Below are 22,292 nucleotides of genomic sequence, written 5' to 3' on the forward strand. Positions count from 1 at the left end.
TCTACTTGTGCTACATTGATGACATCTTCATCATCTGGACCCATGGAAAAGAAGCCCTTGAAGAATTCCACCATGATTTCAACAATTTCTATTCCACCATCAACCTCAGCCTGGACCAGTCCATACAAGAGATCCACTTCCTGGACACTACAGTGCTAATAAGCGATGGTCACATAAACACCACCCTATACCGGAAACCTACTGACTGCTATACTTACCAACGTGCCTCCAGCTTTCATCCAGACCACATCACACGATCCATTGTCTACAGCCAAGCTCTAAGATACAACTGCATTTGCTCCAACCCCTCAGACAGAAACAAACACCTACAAGATCTCTATCAAGCATTCTTAAAACTACAATACCCACCAGCTGAACTGAAGAAACAGATTGACAGAGCTAGAAGAGTACCCAGAAGTCACCTACTACAGGACCGGCCCAACAAAGAAAGTAACAGAATGCCACTAGCCATCACCTTCAGCCCCCAACTAAAACCTCTCTAGTGCATCATCAAGGATCTACAACCTATCCTGAAGGACGATCCCTCACTCTCACAGATCTTGGGAGACAGGCTTACAGACAGCCCCCCAACCTGAAGCAAATACTCACCAGCAACCACACACCACACAACAAAAACACTAACCCAGGAACCTATCCTTGCAACAAAGCCCGTTGCCAACTCTATCTATATCCATTCAAGGGACACCATCATAGGACCTAATCACGTTAGCCACGCCATCAGGGGCTCGTTCACCTGCACATCTACCAATGTGATATATGCCATCATGTGCCAGCAATGCCCCTCTGCCTTGTACACTGCCCAAACTGGACAGTCTCTATGCAAAAGAATAAATGGACACAAATCAGACATCAAGAATGATAACATTCAAAAACCAGGTGGAGAACATTTCAACCTCCCTGGATACTCAGTTACAGTCCTAAAAGTCACAATATTTCAAAAAAACTTCAAAAACAGACTCCAATGAGAAACTGCAGAACTGGAATTAATTTGCAAACTGGACACCATTAAATTAGGCTTGAATAAAGACTGGGAGTGGATGAGTCATTATACAAACTAAAAACTGTTTCCCCTACTGTTACTCACACCTTCTTGTCAACTGTTTTGAAATGGGCCATCCTGATTATCACTACAAAAGTTTTTTTTCTCCTGCTGATAATAGCCCACCTTAATTGATTAGTCTTGTTAGAGTTGGTATGGCAACCCCCATTTTTTCATGTTCTCTCTCTGTGTGTGTGTGTGTGTGTGTGTGTGTATTATACAGTAGGAAGATAGCTATATATATAGATAGATATAGATATATACACACACACACAGTAGGAAGACATATAATACAGTATATATATATAATATATATCTATCATGATATCATATCAGATGCATGCAGTGGAAAATACATATATCTTCCTACTGTATTTTCTACTGCATGCATCTGATGAAGTGGGTTTTAGCCCATGAAAGCTTATGCTCAAATAAATTTGTTAGTCTCTAAGGTGCCACAAGTACTCCTTGCTCTTTTTTCTAGCTTTGCTGCCTGACATAGCATAGCATAACAGCACAGGCAAGGACACACTGATTCAAAGCGGCACCATGGATCCTCCACATACCTAAGACAATGTATGGTGTACCTCATTCAGTACACTAACTGCCACAATAGCAACTAGGTGGGTGAAATCAGACAATCACTACACTCTCGATTGAACTCACCCAGGAAAATGACAAAAGACGAAAAACATCACATCACCTGTGGGTGAACACTTTCGCAAAGCAAACACTTTATACCTGACCTATCGGTCCTCATTCCCAAAGGAAACCTGCACAACATATTCAAAAGACAAGCCTGGGAGCTTAAATTCATAATTTCTCTAGACACTAAAAATCATGGACTGAATAAAGACACTGGATTTATGGCTTATAATAACACTCTGTAACCCACTCACAACCCCCTCAGCTGCTTTCACTCCCTTTTCACTTCCCCCATCCCCATGACTGGAGGGGTGTTAGCAGGCCACTTCATCTTGAATATTCCCTTGAAATGGGACCACTGATGCTAAACAGTCTGTTCCGTCTTATATTTAGCAGTGACAGTCTAACATAGTTTCCCAGACCTGAAGAAGAGCTCTCCGGAGCTCAAAAGCTTGTCTCTCTCACAAACAGAAGTTGGTCCAATAAAAGATATTACCTCATTCGCTCTGTGTCTCTCATATCTTGGGACCAACGTGGCTACAACAATACTTCATTTAGTATAGCAATGGCTTTTGCCACAGGAGTATTCCAGTCCCTCCCTGCACCAGGGCTAATTTCTCAACATCATCTTTTAACTGAAGGCAGGGCTACATTTAGGCAATATGAGTCTGTCTACACTAGAAACAAGTTGCTGGTTTAGCTATGTTATACCAGAAAAAGCCCCTAATATAGATGCAGTTATATCGGCAAAAGATTGCTTTTGCTGTGCTGGCAAAAACACCTTTTGCTCATACAACTTTGTCTACATTAGGGGATTTTGGCAGGATAAAAATTTTGTAAAACATCCCCCTGAGTCACATTACTAAACCGGGGAAAGTGTTTAGCATAGACCTGGGCTGAGGTCCTAGGCTGTGTGGTCCCCATTTGGTGTGGAGGTGGCTCCAGCTTTTCCCTTAGGAGTGCACTAGGGACTCTGTACTTCTCAATCCTCTCCAGTCAGTTTCCCCAGTATTTACCTCAGGGGTTATCCACTGTGACAGGTGGACTAGGCTCACTGCACTCTTTCTTGCCTGCCACACACATTTCTCTGCTCGTCTGGTGTTTGCAGGGGCCCTCCAGGGCAATGGGTTGTGGAATTAACGTCATATTGAACTGTATGGGGTAGTTCACTCTTCTGAGAGCTATTGTTTCAGGCTGCCTGCAGACTCAGGCAGACATCACAGCATTGTTTACACTTGGTCACAGCATCATAGAAGTGTAGGACTGGAAGGGACCTCGAGAGGTGATCTACTCCAGTCCCCTGCGCTCAAGGCAGGACTGCGTAATAATTAGACTATTCCTAAAAAGGTGTTTGTCTAACGTGTTAGTCCAAGTGTATACATCTTTGATAAACAAAACATCTCCTCCCTTTTTTCCCCTGCCTGTCCTTCCCCTGTCTGTCCCTGAAGGGAGTCTGAACCCAGCCTGCAGCTAGGGCTGGATTAAGGCGTAAGCATTATAGACTCATGCCTTCTATACCAATATTCCAGCCATGTGTATTATCCCACCAAGTCTCTATGATGCCAATTATGTCATAGTTATGTTTATTTCACTATTCAGTATTTCTAGTTCTTTCTGTTTAATCCCTACTTCTTGCATTAGTATACAGACATCTAATATGCTCATTTGATTTCTTCTGTGTTCCCTCTTGTCTCCCCTTTGCCCTGCTATGATGGCCCATGCGCCCCCTAGACTCCAACCCTTCTCCCAGGTCTCCATGTTTTTGACTTGGCTTTTGTCTCCCATCTCCATCGAACCTAGTTTTAAGCACTCCTCGCTAGTATCCAGGTACTCTTCCCCTTCCTTGATAGGTGGACCCCATCTGTGTTCAGTAATCCTTCTTCCCAGAACAGCATCCTGTCATGTTTGTCAAGTTTTCCTTCATAACCATGACAGCTAGAAATTTACTTTTTTTAATGGAAGCTAAGATTCTGATATAAACACTTTACTCCTGGGGCTCTAGGCATGAATCTATAATGCTTATGCCTTAATAGGCTGCAGGCTGGGATCAGACTCCCTTCAGAACACTGAAATGGGCTAGCATAGTCATGCTATACTAATGGCCTAAATTTCCTTTCTTTCTCATCATACAATATGACACATGATCTTCATTGCTCTTCTCTAGCCTGCCACTCCCAGTGAGCTGTGAAAGACAGAGAAGAGAATTCAAATGCTGATCCCCTGTATGGCAATGTCTCACTGCTCAGTCACTAGCATGGCTATCAAGTTGTTTAATGGCCTGTAATAGTGCATTTGGCTGGATTTTCTGTATAATTCATAAATGGGGATACTGTCCCTCTGGATTTGTCTGACACATGGATTTTGTTGTTCCTAATGAGATCTTCACAGGCTGTCAATTATTTATGTAGTTTAAGCGAAATACACAGAATGGGATTGCTATACTTCAATTATGCACCTTCAAAATGTTAGGAAGGGAATCATCCCTGATTCCATGTCTCATACGCATATTTTCTCTTTTGTGTCTGTTCTAAAAAGGCTGTAAGTGACACTGCAGGGGGTTTAGAAGTGAAAAAAGAATTAATCCCAGTGCTCTTTTTAATTCCCTTGCAAACGGAATACAGTAACCAAATAGCATCAGCTTTCACAGAAACAGGAGACAAAGGGGGAAAAGAGATTTCCAACTTTATTTTGGTGTATTGTGTGAACTCTTTTCTACTGTAATTCACAGGTAAATGCAGGCATGTTGTCATTTAGCTATTGTGTGCAGTAGAGAGCTTACTGCAAGGCATGCATGGGGTTGAATGCAAGCAGCATTGTGCAAGCATTTATCCAAAGCTGAAACGAAACTATCCTTTACTCTTGCAATATAAAGTTTAAGGACATTTAAGATTGTTCTTCGAATCTTTCTGTACCTTGACAGCTCTATTCTGGTTTTGTTTTTTGTTTTTGTACTCGCTATAAATGTACACGTTGTTCTTCTCCTCCTTATCCAGTCATACAGGCTGCTTGATGGGTGCATTGGCTGCATAACTCTTTGTAACGGAAGCCTTCAAAAGACTGGCCTCAGAGCTTCCATCCATTAATGCTAATGTGATGATTCTCTGTAGCCCTTTACCATGTGTAGTTATTTATACCAATGCAAAGCATGACCCAGTCAAAGTGGTAGCATTTTAAACCTGCTCTGCCTTCACTTTGTACTGATATAAAGGACTACACAAGGGATATGTCTATCGTGCCCCGAAGATTGGACTATGGGCTGTGAATAGCAATGCCCACTAAAGAGCTGCACTGTAACTTCCCTGGGTGGATGCTGAAGATGCAAACTCAAAGGTTTTGATTTTCACTGACATAGTCATCTTCAAACAGGACTTTATTAAAGGTGAACTCTGAACATTTCAGTTCATGCCTGCAGCATCCACATGGGGATGCACAGCACTTTTAAGCGCATTCCTATTCACACCCCCTCGTCTGAGCTGTGGGACCAGGTGAACATGCCCCTTGGTGCATGGCAGCAGGGAATCAAGCCCTGTGTTTCATAGAGTAACTGACACGTATGTGTCAAGAACTGCATGTGCAAAAGATTTCACTTTAAGGGAACACACTACAAGTCTTCACATGGACTATGCACTTGACACTGACTTGAATGCTTAATACTGTCTCTGATCTTTATGTACAAGAAGATAATGTATGCTTGGAGAACTGTATCAGTAAGACTACTCATACAGAGCTCATAATGCTAACACTTTTGATGCCAGTAAGCTGCTGTCCACATCCTTATTGGTTGAATCCACTGCCTACTCTCTCCAAAACTGAAATCAGTGGCACAAGCCAAGTGTAGAAAAGTGGATTTTAACTCTCACAGGGAGGAAAAACCGGTGCAGTTAATTACTAAATGCTTTCTCGGGGTCTTTGCCCATTCAAGTTTTGCATTGTGATTATGCATTTAACAGTGTGATTAGATTTAGATTGTAAGGGCTAGGGTGGGACAGAGACCAAGTCAGCCTTTGTCTTACACAGGATCCAGCACATTATTATTACTAAACAGATAAATACTAAGTAAATCCTTTGCTCCACCAATATTCTATGATTGTCGTAGAGATTTAAGAAACACACTCAAAAATAGTGAGAGTTCCCATGCACTGTCTATAAAGGGATTTGTAAATGAGAAGTGGACTAGAAAGACAAGCACAGTTGGTAGTGGAGGAAACCCTTCTTGTGCCTTGCACTGTGGAATTTATATATGAAGTAGTCATCTTTTAAAATGAGCCCACCAGAATGCTCCTCTGTACCTGGGGAATTTGGGCTACCTGCTGGATAAGTGCCAGCTGGCTTTTTCCTGTGTACTTAAATCTTTTTTAAGACCGCAAAAATTTCAGTGTTGATGTGATTTGGTAATTCAAGCTACTTTATTTTATTTTGCCTCTACCTAGCTTGTTTTCCTCAACCCCATTATTCACACTGCTTTAGATTGTGACTCCTCTTTGCTCTTCCCTTCTACTCATCAATCAGGAATATTGCAAGGTAAGGAACATTTGTAGAAGAAAGAAGCAAGCCTTGCTTCTTTCACTTTAAAACTGACCAGATGGCATTAATCACACCAGCACCACAGGGGAATGTTGTTTTATCACACAAGGTGAAGCCCTGAAAAATACCCAAACCCAATTTAAGATTCTTGGCTCACGAAAGGCATCAAAATACAACTGAGTCCACTCTTCATGGCACCCACGGCTTCTTTCAGAGCAGAGAACCCACCAAACTCCCTTGAAAAATACAGGAGCCTGCCCAATCTTCAGAAAGCCAACATTTCACAAAGCAAACCTCTCCGGTTCTCACCCTACCTCCAACCACCCATTCCTGGCAAAACTGTCAAAGTACCAACAGCCAGCCTCCAACAATGGAATATGTACCAACACTCTGGATGCTTTGCTGTTGGGCAGAAGCTGTATCTCAGTGCTCATACTGCTCACCGTCCTACGGGCTACTGCTAGAGCAGATGCTCAGCACGACAATGGTTCCTACCATTCCTCTCCAACAGAACCCAGTGACTGGTCCTGGGTAACTTCTCCTCACCCTCAAAAACCCTCCCCTACGGCTGCTCTTCTCATCATTTCACTTCCCTGAAATTTTATGACATGTCCCTCTGCCCTCCCACTTGATCCTAGGTGAAAATTTGACCACAAAAAATTAATTCATGTTGTTTTTACCTTGCCTTAAGGCTTTCACTGATTTTTTTTTGTATGCCTGCCGAAGTGAACATTGCACCCTTTTTGTGCATTCATAACTCCCATTTGTGTGCACAGATTGGGCAGAGGGATACCCAGCTAATCTGCTTTTTCCATGCAAATAGCTGTGTGCAGTAACATAGTCAATATCAATGTCAGTGCTATATGGTGGGCACCTAATATCAGAGGGTAGGGCTGACTTTTTAAAATGCTTTTATAATTGGTATCATTCAAACTGTGCATAGGAAGGAAGATGATTAATATACAGTCTCTTCTTTTTCAGATTTCTCAGGGGACATATTTTCACTTATTCACACCTTCTACTGTGGCAAAAATGGACTATTTTCCTCACCGAAAACCAGCAGTATAATGCCCATCTGATACATGCCTCAAGGAACTCTTATTTAAAATCCGTTGAAAGTAAGTCAATTAACAACTTGCTTAAAGATAGCTTTAGTTGGCTGTATGGCTATTTGTGGCTCAAGAATAAGCATAAACTAAGCATAAACTAATAGCAGCAGTCTGGCTTTAGGCTATTGGGGGAATAAAAATGAGCAATAAAGCAGACACTGAAGTTGTGCTGTTCCCTGACTATTTGGTGCCAGTTCTTGTCACAAATGTTTTATGTACCATGACTATCCATCATGTTAAAAGTTCACTGCAACGAACTGTAAATCAGCAGCTCAATTGTTGTGAGTGTACAATGTGAACTAGAAGATTATCTGCATTGTAAATGAAGATTTGGATTCCTGTTGCTGTGACAGTTAATTTTAGAATTGACGATGTAGAAGTGGGGACTATTGACCATTTGCTGTTTCCTGTATTGTGAATAGATCCACTCTACTTCTGCTTTTATTGTGGTGGTAACTGAAACATCCTGCAGTTCCATGTAACTTTAGATCTAAGTGGAAGGCTTGACATTTATATCTGCACACCTAAATTGGTCAGGACTGTGAAAAAAACCACATACCTGACTAATGTAGCGATGCCGACATACCCTCCAGTGCAGACACAGCTACATCAATAGAAAAGTGCTTCCATCAACATAGCTAACATCATTCAAGGAGGTGGTGTTCCTATGTTAACAGAAAAAACCCTCTGTCAGTGTAGGCTGTTTACACAACGGTGCTAGGTCGACATAACTGTGAGAGTTAGCCTCCGTAGTGTAGACTTAATCTCTTTTTAAAAAATGCAACTACGCTTTAAAAATCCAGTAATGGTAGATCTACAAAGGCCATGCTGAGGCCATAATTCAGAACTCAGGTGCACATGTACAGTTAACTGGTTATCTGGCAACACATGCACATGAGAGATGCCTAGCAATAGGCATATCCAAGGTCAGAGTTCTTTCCAGAATCCCTTCTTCATCCAAAAAGGAGAGAAGAATAGAAAAAGAATGTATTTTAATGTTCTCAGGCAGTTTGTTTCTTGTAGAATCCAGCAAATTTCTAAATGACGGAGCAGTGCCGGGAGAGGATCAGGAAGAAAAAAAATGTTACATTATTTTGATTCTGTTCTTTTCCATAGAAATCTCTTCCAACCACTCGTTAATCCACTTAAAAATATTTTTAATTGGTTCCAGCATTTGGTTTAGTGTGTGGATGGCTTGTCTGGGGGGATTTCTTATGGTTTCTTGGCAATAAGATTTGCATTACTTATTCTGCTTCTACTTTCCACCAGGGTTTGAGTACAATTTCCTCTAATGCCAGTCAGGTCCTTTACCAAAGTCTACTGAAACCAGTTGAAAGACTCTTGTTGACTTTGCTTTGGATCAGGCCCTTAATGTGCTGTCTTTTCTCACAAGCAGGGTAAGGTATTTCAGATCGGACCTGAAAATATTGACTGAAGATCCTATAGGATTCCATGCCCTTCATTTTGTTTAGTTCCCCTCTGGCACTGTTTTTACCTATCCCTTTCATTTGTCTGTTTTCATTTGCTGTGTTTGTCTGATGTAGATGATGAGCATCCTTGGGTAGGGACCATTTTGTTATGAAATCTCTGTAAAGCTCAATGTGACGTTTTGGTGCTATATAAATATAGTATAAATAATATTCATACTGCGTTCATATTCTTAGTCTCTGTTTCAGGTTCATTTGAAGATGCTTCAAGCTCTGTAAATGTTTTAGAAAATCTTGAGAAAATTCAGGTGTTCTTCATTTATCTCAGTGCCTTAAGCTCTCCCCTCAAGGTTTCTAAAGGTATTCTTCAAGAAGTAAGTGGAAGGTTTAGGTGAGACAGTATCTCTCATTCTCTAACTCTTAAATTCATCTTGATCTCCTCAGTCCTCCTATTCTGTGGGTTTTTTGCACCTGAGTCACTAACCTGAAATGTGAAATATTCTCAAGCAAGTTTCCTGACCAAAGAATATTCAGTGGAGGCCTTTTATCTCTCTTGGTAGCTTTTAACCTTAAATAACTCAAACAAGTTAGAAAATAATAGGTGATTTAAACCAACAGTGTGTCAGAAACCTGAGTTATTTTAATAAATAATCCCAATCGATCTCTTAAAACAGATGATGATACTTTCTCTAAGGCTGAAGTTAAAATAATTGGACTGAATTTTTTGTTCTGTTATTTGCTCTCTTTTTTTAGATAATGGCACTATCTTGGCTAGTTTCCTGTTGTCAGAGGTTTTTATGTATTTTGGCTGAGGCTTCAGCATCTCTCTCTTCTCCCCCCCACACCCCCACCCTTTGGTTCAGGATATCTGATGCTGTACCAGTTGAAAGCGCTTCTAAGTAATTAGTAACAGTCTTTGGTTGGAGGTATTTTTTTAACTTACTAAATTGTTATTTTTCCTCCTGTAGCTCTGAGGGAAATCTGTTATTTTTGTACAGAAAGATCAGGGATAGCTTTAGTGCGGCTTCATGGGTTAAATTGCTCCCATAGAAATGAGGCCCAGATTAACCAATGTGCACTTCCACAGGGCCCCCATCTCAGGTTCGGCCTGGCCGCCCCTCTGTCCTGACAGAGGCGCAGCTGACAAATTTTAGTGAGCAGCACTATGACCTGGTGCTTAGGTTACAGCACCATTCGGGTTTGGTTGGATCACCCCTGCATCATGACAGAGGGGCAGCTGGGCCAAATTTGAGTGAGTGCTGTTGCAACTTGGTGTCACAGTGCCCCTCAGGTTTGGCACCTGCCATTAATAGTAGGGGAGCAACTCACCTGCTCCAGCTGGGCACTGATCCCACAGTCACTGCCATTGCTGGCATCATCATGCCAGCCTGAGGAGATCCACAAAGCCGAGAGCCCTGAGGTAGGAGCGGGGTTTGGATTCAGGGATACCACTCCTACTGGAGCTCAGGGAGAAGAGGGACCAGGAGTGGCACCCTGGCTGACTGCAGGGCAGAGCCCCTTATCTGACTAACCCACAGACCTGGGCCCTCTGCACCCAACCCATCCCCGCACTTAGTATAGTGATATTCTAAAGCTGTGTTTAAGTGCGTTGCAGGCTTAGGATATAAAGCTTGATCAGTAAATACCCTCTGATCACTCCTCCCCATGTCTCATACAGATTATTCCTGTCCCTGGATGGGCTTCTCTGCTGAGAGAGCATAGCATGGGGCAGCAGACAGTCTAAATGAACCCATATTAACCTATAACAGAAGTTATGATAAATGTGCTTATGGCCTGAATTTGGCCACTTTTTTGTTCTCCCTTTCCAAAATAATAGTTGATTCTGACTAGCTTCTGGGGAGACAGAAGAAAACCCGAGTACAATGACACAGGGATACGATATGGATCATTGTAAATTTAAGAGGCTCTATTCTGTATAGAGCAAGACAAGTGACTTCATGAAAAGATTTTTTTGTCACTATGAAATGTAGAATAATATCAAACAGCAGCATCTGTCCAGGCAGCTTCCATGCATGGAGTGCCATTGAGTTCAGTGGAGTTTCATGTGCACTCTGGGTCTACCCATGCAAAGCAACTTTCAAGATCTAGCCTTAGGCCCTATTGTTCCATGACACATGTACTTAATGTATATTGAATTCTGTGGGAGTCATACTTAGGTATCCAAGAATAAAATTTGCCCTTAGTATTTATTTTCTTGGCAGATAAAACAAGAGGCTATTTCAAGATCAGACTCTGGTTAGATTAAGGATGGGAATCTGGTGAAATCACTGCCAATCTAATTCTAAAGGGATAATTGAGAAGCTAATTATTATGGAAAATAGTTCAAGGGTATAAGGTTTTTTTAAATAGATAAACCTTGACAGTGCTTCTTTAAGGTATGTATTACAGGAGTCCTTATGTAAATATCACCGCTAAGCATAACATCGGGACCACTCTGATCTGTGCAGACCTGTTCTTTCTGGTATAGTGTTCGCTAAGTGTTCTGTCAGTGTGTGACAAAATCTGTTTCTTGGGCAGTCATGTGAGGGTCTTTGTCAAGAGAAATTAAATTTTCAGAGGACTTGGTTAGCCTATTGCTAGGCAGCACTGCCACTGGGGAAGTTCAAGGAGTTTTAGAAAGTCTTTGTAGAAGTCTGAAGACATAACATCTATAGGGAGCCTGAAATCATTGTAAAAGTAATAGGGATGGATGCCTTTAAAGGAAGGAAAGAGTAGGTGATCCCCTTCTAAAGGCTAATAGTCTTCCTATGAGGATAGAAAGAGAATTCTTTCATTCTGAGGAACACTTTCATTAGGGTCCTGATCTAACTTTGTTTTAACATTTATTTTATTTAGCATTTGCATATTCACCAAACCAAGCAATAGCATTTTTAGTGGCCTGGTGGAGCTCTCAGAGCCCTGCTGAATTTGGTTAGGGGGTACTTCTCGACAATGTGCATCATTGTTTGATCGGCACAACAGCTGCAGCTTGGTTTGTCTCAAAGACCCCAACGGTCCTGGTTGGCTGCACAGAGGCTTAAGAAGGGCCCACTGGCAACGTGGCAGGTCGAAGCTGGATGGGCGAGCACCTGCGACAAGGAACTGATTAGAGATTGATATTAAGCACCACTCTTCTCACCACAGGGACTTCGCTGTCATGTCCTAGCATGGCAGCCTTGACCACAGTGGGTGTCGTGATGAAAGACGTGTGGCTGGTAAGCTAAAAGGGTAGCTGAACAAGGTCAGGCTTGGGTTGGCACATACCATCTCAAGCAGCTTGCCAGCTGCAATCTCCCTCCTGATGTAAATGTGAGCAATGTGGCTCAGAACTGGAAGCCATGAAAGATGAGTCAGTTGGAGAGTTCCTGTGATGATGTGCATTGTTGAGTTGCATGTCAACAAATTTGGTGTGTACTGACCAACTCCATACTGGCGCATGGTACTCTGCTATTGCATATGAGATGGCAAGGGCTGAGGGTTGGAGCATCTGCTTCCTGTGAAGAACCTGCCAGTTTGCTGAGAAGATTGTTGTGTGTGTCTTGACCTTCACTGCTATCTTGCTCAGGTGGCTTTTGTATGTCAGTGTTCAGTAGAGGGTCATGCCTGAGTAAATTGGGTATGCTTCAGCCTCTGGCCATTCTTTATGATGTTTAGTTCTCTCTTAGCATTAGTATGGTGGAGATGGAATGTGCTAGAGAATGTCTTGCTGGTGCTAGGCTGAAGGCACCATGTCTTACAGTGGTCTGCCAGCTTTGCAGCATCGTCACTCAGGGTCTTCTCCAGTACAGAGAAAGTTGGAGCCTGTAGTTCACAGCAGATGTCTACACAGATGAACTTCTGTTATTGGACTGGTGGCAGGTCATTGATGTATAGATTGAACAATGTTGTGCTTACTGTAATGAGAGATGGATTAGGTCCTTGTTTCCTAAAGTCATCAGTCCTGTTAATGTTTACAGGTCAATTCTGTTCATTAGGCAGTTTTGTTAATGGGAGTTATGAATGTTTATAAGTTGCAAAACAAAGTCAATGTGGGGAAAATGTCAATAAACGCATTAATTGACTACATAAAAATGCAAATACATTTGTTTTGCATGAGCAAATCTTGATCTGCACAGAAATTAAATTGTATGCAGAATTGTGCACTTGCAAATTTAAGAAGACCCACTGAAAAATCTGGCCCAAAAATGTTAGCTCACTTGTTTTTACAGTAGTTCGGAAATTTTGACACACAAATATGTTGAGCATATCAAAGTCCCATACTTTAAAAATCCTTGCATCATTCAGCTTTTCCAGTTCTGGTACATATTAGTATAATGTTCATTTATGGGCAGGTATCCAGTCTCCCAATACCTCTGTAAGGCAGTGAACTACTATCCCCTTTTTACCAATGGGAAGCTGAGGTACAGAGGGACTATTTTAATTTATTTATCCACATATTATTTATTTCTATTGTGATAGCACCTACAGGCCCCAGTCATAGCCCAGGGCCCCAGTGTGATAGGCACCATACAAGCACATAATAAAGACAATACTTACAGTCTAAGTATAGGACAGTAGATGGTACAACAACCAGACAACAAGAACACAAAGTAGCAATGAGACAAAACTGGTGAGAAGGAAAAAGAATTGTCACAGCACACCAGAGGCCTAACCAAATGACTTGCCCTAGATCACACAACAAGCGTGGCAGAGCAAAGGATTGAATCTGGATCTTCCCAGGGCCAGACTGGTGTCATAAGCCCTGGACCACGCCTCTTTTCCAGTTGAAGAATTTTCAGAAAGGGAACTGGTTTGCTTACTCTGCGGATGAAAATGTAGATGTTCTAATTTAACAGTGATGTTCAAAATAAATAAATAAACCATCAAATCTAGCTAGACTAAAACTGCTATCAAGTTTTCTGTGATCTCTCCCAGCATCCATTATTGAATAACTGTTTAAAAAAAAAGTCTGGCATAATCTACATTACAATCTTATTTTTGTGAAAATGGAGAGCTGAGAGACATATTCCTAATTTAAGCAGTACTCATCTGTTTTTATTAGTTTAGCTTTTTTGATGTGTCTGTAGTATTTATGTACATTCTTTTCACATAGACACCTGAAAATCAAGGTTAGGAAGATGTGATGGGGTGTCCACCCCATACAAGGCCCAACTAAGTAAAAAGGGCCAGTTAACAGGCTGCACCTGGAGGAGGGTCAGGGCTGATAAAACCTGATGGCTGATGAAGCCCAGCTGCATGAGGAGCTGGGACAGGCATAAAGAGAGGAAGCTGGTGGTAAGAAGAGGGCTTCAGTCACTCCTTAGAGTGGAGGGGAGTTGTTGGCAAGAGTCAAGGAGGAGTCCTAGGAGGGAGTAAGTCCTGGGATCCTGCCTGGGAATACAGATTGACAAGAACCCAAGAAAACCAAAATAAGAAGCTCCAGTGGCAACCTGGGGGGAAAGGGGTGGGGAGAGGGTAGAGCAAGAGACGAAAGGTGGGAAGTAGCCCAGGGAAACAGCAAAGGGGTCTGGGATTGCATAGACTATGGTTGCTAGTCACATGGTGCCTTGACTGGAACCTAGAGTAATAGGTGGGCCCAGGTTCCCTACCAGCCACTGGAGAAGTGGCACCATCTGGGCAGTGGAGCAGAGGACTGCCTGAGACACTTCATCCAGCAAGACTTAGTTACAATGGAAGGAGAAAACAGCAGAGACCTAGGTGGAGGGCCAAGCCACAAAGAGGGAGCAATTGAGTCCAGAGAGAGAGAGACAGACCGACCATGGGTCAAGCAACCAGCGGAAGAGGCGTCAGACTAGTTGAGAGCTGATTCCCAGATGAGCCACAAGGAGGTGCCCCAGCAGTGAGCAGCAAACCCTGTGACAGACCGTTTGTCAAAGGGCTATCGTTTATGGTTCTAAAACATAAATAAGGATTCTTGGTTATAGAGCATAGTTGCTATAGTAATTTGATAATTAGTCAAATACCATTTTGTAGATTTAGCCAGTCATATCTTAAAAATCCTTAACAGCAAAGGTCTGTGATTAAACGTTATCTGCACGCACGACTTGTTTTCTGAGACTGGTTGCTGGCTGCTACTTGAATGTGGCATTGTGAATTCCACGGGAGTGCGAAAAGTACAGTATCCTTTTGTGGCAATAGTGAAACTGTATGGGGGAAAGGACAGAGTGAAAGGTAATGATCAGAGAGGCACCATACACAGATAAGTTTTCCCTTCCCTTACGGTTCCAACCTGGACTGAGTAGGCTTTTACTCTGAAAATTCAGCAGCCATAATGTGACAGTTGAGAGATGGTTTCCAGGCATATCTCTCAGCTTGTCAAAGTTCAAACCTGTGGGTTGAAAGAGATAGGCAAAACAACAGTGCAGTAGCTTTAAATGTGCCTATATATTGAACAGCATTTTTTTTATAATCCCAGTTTCATGACTGCAAGTCGTTTTTATGTAAACTGTAGTGGAGATTTCAGGCCAGGGATTATTCAAGTAGCTCTTTCTTTTTTTTAAATCTCACTACAAAAGTCTCTGGAGCAGAATTGCATTTCCCCTGATAGTTTTCATTTCTTGAAAGCTGGGAATACTAGAAGACATTTATTTAATTGTGCTTGCCTATCTATTAGGATTGCCTTATACAGATGTACATTATAGGGAAGGAGTCGCATGGATTTGTTTGGGGAGAAGAAACGTTAGAGGGGAGAACAGTAAAATATTAGGTAAAATGTGTTTATATTTAGCTTCAGGGGGTTTAGAGGTATCACAACTGGTGATTACAGAATGTCAACAACAGTTTAGTCGGCAGTAAATCTGGGTCTTATTGGCCAATGGATGATCCCAAATGGTATTTCCTACCCAATAGGAGCAGTTAGTAGCAACTGAAAAGGGGAGGATGAGAAGCAGTATATGCCTCACTGAAGCCCTGTAGAGCTTTGACAACATGTTGTAATGTGTCTGGGCAGGTAAGAGGATACAATAAGACCTCTCATCAGCAGTGTCAAATTCTACCAACAAGTTCAGCAGAAGAATGGAAAGATTCCTGCTGTTAGAATCAGGCTGAGGCTGGATGATTATCTTAGTTCTGTAATCTAGGTGGAAGCTGCTGTACTACTCCTCAGGTTTCTAAAGTGACGGATTGGAGGTGAGAATGCTCAGCCCGTTTCTCCCCATGAACATCATCACCATCTGCGCTCTTCCCCCACCCCCTTCTTTCTCCCTTACCCCGTCTGCTTACAAGTGACTGAAGAGAATCCCAGTCCCACCCACTTTCCACCTGCACCTCTTCCACCCCCAGTTCTCTCACTGCTTTGCTCTGAACCCCTTGTCCTCAGCTGTTTCCCAGCTTCAGACAACAAAGGGAGCTGGGCAAGACTCGAATATGTTTTGAGGAATAAAAACAGGCTTGCTGGCATGGCAAGGACACAGGGCCTATTAGGATCTTAAATCCCAACTCAGCTCCATCCAGAAACCCTCCATCCTCCTTATTACAAAATATGTCCCAGAGATTCCTTTTTTGCTTAGGAACATGGTCAGTGCCAATGCTGTGTAACATTTCTGGATGGGACAGTTTCCTAGAGGTTAAAAATTAAAGCCAGATGGTCATGTGTCAAAATGTCCTTATGCAGTCTAAAGCTCTTAAAGAGCTACCCTATAAATTTGATTATTTGTATTCTAATTCTTATAATGTGCCAGTCACTCAGTCTGTCGGTGCAGGTACAGCATGGGAAAGCATGTCACCAAAGACTTACTAATGCACACCCACACTCAGACTTCCTACCTGATCACCAACATTCAGACCAGAGTCTGAGAATAGAGATTGGCTTAGACTGTGCCTTGAAGGGCAAGAGACTAGAGCTTTCTCAGACCAGTTGGGTCAAGCAAACTCTGTAGTTAGATGAGAATGCCCTGTCTCCAGCTGCCCAAATGGTCATGTCTAGGGGGGGCTATAACTACCCTAAATGACCTCATCTACCACCACAGCATTTGGGGAAAAGAGTGGTCACTCAAGTATCCAAAAAGATGGGAAAAAGTCTCGAGACCCAGAAATTGTGCAGTCATAGGGAAAACACAAGAGAAAAACTATAAAGATAAAGTCAGGACTTGCACCTTGAAGCAAGTAGAACAAGGCAGCATAGTCTTTGGTTTTACAGGATCTCTGTGGCTAACACTGTAAAACTGCCAAGCAGCTGCATTATGCAACAGCTAGAGCTTCCCACTGGAGGGGAAGTGTAGATTGAACTGCAATAATACAATCACAAAGACATAGATAACTGTGGTAAGTTCTACAGTGGAGAGGGATGTAATCTCTTTACCAGATCCAAATGAAAAACCAGTATCACCTGAAAATCTAGAAGCAATTAGGCATGCAGAAATTCTCTGACATTTCAAACGTCTTGCATAAAAGTTTACAGTATATGATTCTGCTCTTTAATGGCAACAGGTACCACCCTACCACGTGCCCTAGCGCCCCAATTCAGCAAAACATTTAGTCATTTGTTTTCAGCAGTACTTCAACATATGCTTAAAGTTAAGTACACTTAAGTGCTTTGCTGAATCAGGGTCTAGATCTCATTTCTCTGTATAGAAATGTTTCAGATCTGTATGAGTCAATATGTATCTTTTAGTTTTTAGAAATTATAACAGCATGGGCTTGTCTATATGGTAAGTTTGTGTGTGGAAGGCTAAAGTGCTGTAGATTTACATCCCAGCTTGCCATACGCTAACTGATCATGTAGATGAGCACCTGTAATTTAAAAAAACTGATGAGGCTTTTATGTTAATTCCCACATATACTGCTCATGCACATGCAGAATTGTGCATTCTTTCTTCATGAACTATATTTTAAACTATTGTTTCTACTTGATTTTGGAATATAAAGTGTTAACTTTTTGATTCCTTTCAAAAGGTGTCAGTTGCTCATTTCCCTACTCCCAAAATAATAGCAATATAGTTAATGGATATAGCAAGGAATCCATTCTAGCAAATAGTGTCAACTTGCCAGTAAATCCCATATACTCCTTGCAGTGATAGAGATGTAGAGAATATCATTACCCTTATGTCAGCTGTTCACCTTTTTGCTTACACACGTTTGCCATTCTGGACAGATGCCAATGAATTGAAAGCAATGACATTTTTGAAGCTGTATAATGAGCTAATATTTTCCTGTATTTTATCGGACACAATTTAACCACCAAAATCTTACTTAAGAAAGGTTTATGAATTCTTAAAACTAATGCTTAGAGGCACTGTAGAATAAAGCTAATAGAAAAGTATTTTAATGATGCAGTTGTGCAGGGTGTTTTCTAAACTGTTTTCTATTAAAAACTGTGTCAAACTGGTATGATGTGATTTGTATCATATATACTGTGATACAGGAGGGCCAGGGAGCAGTGGTAGACGGGAAATATATAAGCCCTAGGCTAATTAAGGCATGGTTCCCTGTAGGCTAGGGAGGGTTACTATAGGTTAGCCCCCTGCCAAGAAAAGCACAGGACCCACCAAACTAACATTGGCCATCTTGCCACAGTACATACACACGTGTGTGTATATATATTCAGTGATGAGCTGCCAAAATCTTAACACGAGGGGGTCGTTGCCCATCCCCGGCACTCCTGCCCCATCCACCCCCGTCCCCTGACTACCCCCAGAACCAGGCAGGAGGGTCTTGTGGGCCACCGTAGTGGGTGCCCACCCCACCCCTAAGAGCCAGAGGCACCTGCCGGGGGGCGGGGTGGGGAGTCCCAGAGGTGCTTATCTGGGGCAGCTCCCAGGAAGCATCTGGCAGGTCCCTCTGGCTCCTAGGGGCAGGGGAGCATAGCTAGGGGGGGAGCAGGGGGAGCGGCTGCTCCCCCACTGATCACATCAAAAGTGGCACCTTAGGCGCCAACTCCATGGGTGCTCTGGGGCTGGAGCACCCACGAGGAAAATTTGGTGGGTGCAGAGCACCCACCAGCAGCTCCCCACCCTGTGCCTGGCCCCAGATCACCTCACCTCCACTCCGCCTCCGCCCCTGAACACACTGCCCCGCTCTGCTTCTCTGCCCCGCCCCCCCTCTTCCCGCGAATCAGCTGTTCGGCGGGAAGCCTGGGAGGGCTGAGAAGCAGGTGGCGGCTTAACACTCAGGCTGAGGGTGGTGGAGGTGAGCTGGTTGGGGAGCGGTTCCCCTGCCCGCCAACCCCCCCCCCCCCGGGTGACCTTTCTTAACTACATGCTGCTACAACCTATTGAACTAAAAGCTGAGTGACAGCATTAACTCCAGTTCCCTTACTGTTGATGGTTTGTCAACTCAAATTCAAAGCAAATCTAATCTGATGGATCTGATTGTTTAATTTTGCTTTCTCCCTTAATAATTGTTCAGATATTTTGCAAATGTGCATTTGGCAAAATGTTTCTAATCAAAAGTGGAACATCTTGAGAAATGCTGTAAAAAGAGAATGAAAAGTCTTTATAGAACTGTCTGAATGCTAGGGGATGCACTTCACATGGAGAAAACAGAGGAAGAAATTATGCAAGCCTTAGTTAAAAGAAACCAGTTGTTGTTTGCTGCATCAAATGTGGTTTTATTTTGTAGATTTGTTTTATGTACTGAATTCAGTTGTCTAGAGGGGGGACACTCTTCTTTAATACTTTAAAATGTGGTATGTCTTAGTAAAAAATATTTTCTGTGTCTGGAGCTATGCAAAGCTGGGGGTCTTTGTACCATACATGTCTACAAATAAAAAAAAAATACAAATTCAACCACAGAGAGATGGTTTCCTTCTGAAAAGGATAACAGTTCCCCTTATCCTTCACGTTACCTCACAAGTCAAGAGGAGTCAGCAATGTTAATCAGACACTTAGAGTATTCACATTAAAAAATAAATAACCTTTGTGTGCCATCTCTGACCATTGGATATATTTGCTAATTGCAGTTGCAGAAGGATCACATGCCATTGTAGGCAATTTCATCATACCGTCCCCTCCATAAATTTATCAAGCTAAGTCTTAAAACTAGTTAGGTTTTTCGCCCCCATTACTCCCCTTGGAAAGCTGTTCCAGAACTCAATCCTCAGATGGCTAGAAACCTTCATCTAATTTAAAGCTTAAACATATTGATGGCCAGTTGATAGCCATTTGTTCTTGTGCCAGCATTGGCCCTTAATTTAAATAACTTCTCCTGCTTCTGAGTGTTCATCTTGCAATCATATTGCCCTTTAGTCTCCATTTTGTTAGGCTAAACAAGCTAAGCTCCTTAAGTCTCCTCTCATAAGGTAGGTTCTCCATTCCTCTGATCATCCTAGTAGCCCTTCTCTTCACATGTTTTAGTTTGAATTCATTTTTCTTAAACATGGGAGAATTACACACAGTATTCAAGATGAGGTCTTCACAAGTGCCTTGGATAATGGTAATAACACTTCCCTATCTTTACCGGAAATACCTCACCTGAGGCATCCCAGGATTGCATTAGCCTTCTTCACGGCCACATCACATTGATGGCTCATAGTTATCCTGTGGTCGATCAAAACACTCAGGTCTTTTTCCTCCTCTGTAGCTTCCAACTGATAAGTCCCCAGTTCGTTGCAAAAATTCTTGTTGTTAGTACCTAGTGCAAAGTGCAAGTATCAAATTCCATCCCGTTTCTATTACTTGAGATTTGAGAACTTCAGAAACTCCGCCAGAGGTTATGGGCCTATTACAGGAGTGGCTGGATGAGGGTCCGTGGTCTGCAATTTACAGGAGGTCAGATGAGATGATCATGATGGTCCCTTCTGGCGTTAAAGTCTATGAGAGCAGATGAACTGATCCAAAACTCACCAAAGATGATGGAAGCCTTTCCACTGACTGGGCTTTCAATCTGGTTCATAGTGTATTTTTATTAGTGGACTTTGTTTTTAATTTTAAATCTTCAGAAGTGAAAACATTTTGCTTGTGATTCAACCCCTTTGTCCGTTGGATGCAAATAGCATGGCATTTCTGAAAGTCACTTTCTGTAGTCCTTCAAAGTGGATTTCAACTTCCTCTTCTGAGAGGATTCTGATATTATGTAATGAGATTCTCAGGTGCTAAGTATTAAATTTATTTGTGCTTTCATTGTCCATAAGAAGGTTGTTCTTTGAGGAAGACTGTGCTTTCATAGACCGAAGATATCCGCTCCAAGTGGGTATGCAACATTATGTGAGTGAGCAAGTGTTTAATAGTTACAATTGCCATTAGTAGCAAACATGGTGATGGTTCAGTAGTGTAGGAGGTGATGTTTTCATCTGGTTAGAACAAAAAGTCTGGCAGCCAGCTGAATTCTGAATTTCTAATTTGTAGTGAGTCACTGCCTCCTTCCTTATAGTTCGTTTTCTTCCCTTGCTTAAGTCTTTCTTTCCTGTCCAATCTGGGTATGTTTTTATTACTAAAAGTGGCTTTCTGGCAAAAAGGACCTTTATCAGAAAGTCTGATTGAAAGACTAATTCTTGCCTAAATTGAAGAAAGCTAAGAGAACAGCACTTACCAGCTTGTGTTATACGCTGTCCCCGTAATACAGAGGCAAGATTCTCATAGTTCCCTCATAAAGCAGGTGGGGGCTATTTTCTCCAAGGAGTAGGTGTTCTTGGGTTTTCTGATTAATTACTACTTTAGAGAGCATTGGCAATGGGATAATACCACACTTTAACTTATTCTATTTCAGTAAAAGTTGCAGCTGTGGCCATAGTCCAGTTACCAGTGCGTTGCATTCTCTTCCCACATCATCCAGAGTGGCATTAACAATAGAATGCCCAAGTATTCTCTATTTGTATGTATGGGTCTTGGAACATGAAGCCTCTACAACACAAGGCAACCTATCTTTTGGGAAAAAGCCTGCTTAGGCTGTTGGCACGACCTCTGGTGCAACTTATGAGATGAGTTACTTACATGTGAGCTACAAAGCTATTGGTGCACACAGAGTACGGGGTTCTGATGACTGTGTCACCATGAGAGCAATGCAAAGGTGATTCATGATGTCATAAATGTGCTGAGAGATAGCTCTGGCTTTCCTATATTACAAGAATTTCAAGCTTATTAAGAAAACTTTGTTCTAGTTCATTTACATTGTGGGTTGGATGGCTCAGGATTTTTGGATTTAAGGACCGTTCACCTTCAAGTCAATGTTTTGGGTCTTTCCCAAGTTGAGGCTGACCATATATTTCAATATGGGTAAATATATCTGATTTCAGGCCAATCCTTGTCACAAAAATCCATTCACAGAAATGACTCTGTCAGCCTCTGAATTGAGGCCAAGGATTAAATCAGAATAGAGAATGATTTAGCCAGTTGCCTGTGGACTCGCCATCATCTGGACCAACACATAGTGACAGGTCAGAGAGGTTTCAGAGTAGCAGCCGTGTTAGTCTGTATTCGCAAAAAGAAAAGGAGTACTTGTGGCACCTTAGAGACTAACCAATTGAGGGCAGAAAGGAAAAGCCTGAGCTGCTGCCTGTGTTGCACCTGTCCTGTGCAAAGAGAACTTCAGTTTCTAGTGTTGCCAATCTTGCACATCCCTCAAATATTAAATTAAAACTAGTGAGAGGCCTTA

At 42.2% G+C, this 22,292-nt stretch overlaps 1 protein-coding gene across 1 annotated transcript in view; it reads left to right on the forward strand.

The window, feature by feature from the left end:
- The window catches only part of OTUD7A (OTU deubiquitinase 7A), a 250,890-nt gene that overhangs the window by 104,540 nt on the left and 124,058 nt on the right, over positions 1-22,292 (forward strand). Inside the window, exon 4 of the mRNA XM_084640497.1 lies at positions 7,211-7,347. The gene's annotated coding sequence lies outside the window, so the exon portion shown is untranslated. The remainder of the gene's footprint in view (positions 1-7,210; positions 7,348-22,292) is intronic.

Source organism: Lepidochelys olivacea (assembly GCF_965140295.1).
Source record: "Lepidochelys olivacea isolate rLepOli2 genome assembly, chromosome: 10".
NCBI classification, from domain to species: domain Eukaryota; kingdom Metazoa; phylum Chordata; order Testudines; family Cheloniidae; genus Lepidochelys; species Lepidochelys olivacea.